At 31.3% G+C, this 2,241-nt stretch overlaps 1 pseudogene; it reads left to right on the top strand.

Annotated features, from left to right (window-relative positions):
- The first annotated feature begins 1,738 nt into the window (after positions 1–1,738).
- On the top strand, positions 1,739–1,857 carry LOC120598988 (uncharacterized; annotated as a pseudogene).
- The last annotated feature ends 384 nt before the right edge of the window (positions 1,858–2,241 follow it).

The raw sequence follows: 2,241 nt of genomic DNA, 5'->3' as shown, positions 1-2,241 counted from the left end.
TGGAAAAAGAAAAGAAAATAACACCTCTCTAATGTAATGAAATGTTTTAAAAAAAATTCACAAAATACAGAGTACCTTACTATCGACTATCACGAATTAAAGTGAAATACCTAAAGTTATAGCAGGGAATCAAGCTAATACAGTCAGAGAGAAATTATCAGTTTACTTAAGTATGAATGCCTAGCGCTATGTACACTTTCTGAATAAACTTCAGATGTAACATCAGTCTCATAGAATAGAAGAATAAGCAAAGTTTGATCTAAGGTGTTATAATTCATAAATCCATGAAAATTTCATGAGCACCAAGAAATGAGTTATCATTGAAATGTTTTCTGTTTTGAAGCTAGGGTCTCAGATCATTAAGCAGCTACTTAGGTATAAACCTTGCAATTAAAAACTTCAGAATTGATGTGCAACTAGATTCCCTCGCTCAGTAATTGGTTGTTAATCAGAATTTGGTTTACTGTTACTAAACTATACATGTTTGTGAAAAGATTTCAATTTCCTTTCATAAACCCTGAATGGTGACTTGAATTCTACACAAAATAGAAATTAGAATATTCAATGGCATCTGAAGATGAAAATATTTAATAAACTCACTCTAATTCAGAATAACTTGTATTTATTAAAGACATTCATTAAGTTGTGTTTCTTTATATTATATCAATCACTTTACTGATGAGTTAAAGTCATAGAGATACAGAAAAAGATGCCATTATATATGAAGATTTTAGTATGTGCTTGTATCATTTAACATTTTTGCAATACAAGACAGATCAAGTATTATATCTATTAATTGATTGGTCAATTGATCTATTTACTCGTAGTTTAACAGTAAAAACGTAGACATTTTAACTCAAGACTAAAGATTCTTTGTGACAAACATTAAGTTTTATGAATTAATAAAGTAGCATCATATTTCTATATTTTCTTTAAGTAAATTATGCTTCAAATACCATCTCTACTTTTTTTATATAGTATTTAACTTCTGGTCAGATCTTGACTTCTTTGGGTAATCTATTCATAGCTTACACCAAAAACTTCTCTAAGAAGGAGTATCAATATTAGCTGAGTATTAGAAGTTCAAGATGGTGTTTGAAAGATTAATTCGTAATATTCCAAAATGTAATATATTTATATGGCTTTTTATCCTCATATTTTTAACCTCAGCCACTCTTCCAGTATTAACTCACTATTATCATTAGTTCTCTTCTTCATTATAATATAACTTGAAGTTAATGCCTTGGAAGCTAAAGCAACTCCTTTAGGAAGAGATGGTATTTTCTTAATAATAGAATGATTCATATGAAATTGCTTATTAGTAGATAAAAATTATTGAACATGACAATTTCTTATGGTTCAACCTAATGATAAACATGAGTTTTATCAATTAAACTGATATCAGTTTAAAAGAGTTTTCAAATTTATTTATCCGCCACCTCACATATTTTCATTTTGTTTACCCACCCCCCTTTTTTGGGTGAGAACATTTAAGTTCTATTCTCTCAGCAATTTCAATTATACAATACACTGTTATGAGCTATAGTCATCGTGTTAAATACATTAGGTCTTCAGACCTTATTCACCTTGTAACTGAAAGTTTGTACCCTTTCACCAAACTCTTCCTATTTCCCTATCTCCCAGACACTGACAACCACCATTTCACTATGTTTCTATGAGTTTATCAGTTTAACAGATTTTTAAAAACTTGTAGTATGTTTCAAGAATTATGCTAGAAGTCTACGGCCATGCCACCCTGAACAAGCCTGATCCTGTCTGATCTTGGAAGCTAAGCAGTGTCAGGCCTGGTTAGTACTTGGATGGGAGACCACCTAGGAAGACCAGGTGCTGTAGGCATAAAAAATTAAAAAAAAAAATAAGGAATTGTAAGCTGACAAGGTCCTTGCAATCTGTGAGGTCAACAAAGGGTTGCCTCATCTAAGAATTATGCTAGATATTAAGAATACTGCAGTAAAAAAAAATTATCTGATAAGTAGAGAACATGGTCCTATAAACAAAGTTATAATGCTAAAATTTAAGTTTATTTTTAATATTTTATAATCATGTACATATTCAGATCTAGAACAAAAGAAGGAGAGAATAATTTATAGTCCAATCAGAGGAACCTGCAAGGGGGACTCGGGGGAAGGAATCTGATGTGCCTGCTGGGTCCAGGCGAGATCTTTAACAGTCCACTTTGATGAACCCAGAAATCTCTCACTGACGATCACTCCTTTTATA

This window comes from Pteropus medius, unplaced genomic scaffold (genome assembly GCF_902729225.1).
Source record: "Pteropus medius unplaced genomic scaffold, Ma_sr-lr_union100, whole genome shotgun sequence".
NCBI classification, from domain to species: Eukaryota; Metazoa; Chordata; class Mammalia; order Chiroptera; family Pteropodidae; genus Pteropus; species Pteropus medius.
Note: the sequence above shows the minus strand (reverse complement) of the source record. Positions and strands in the feature narration are given on the sequence as shown.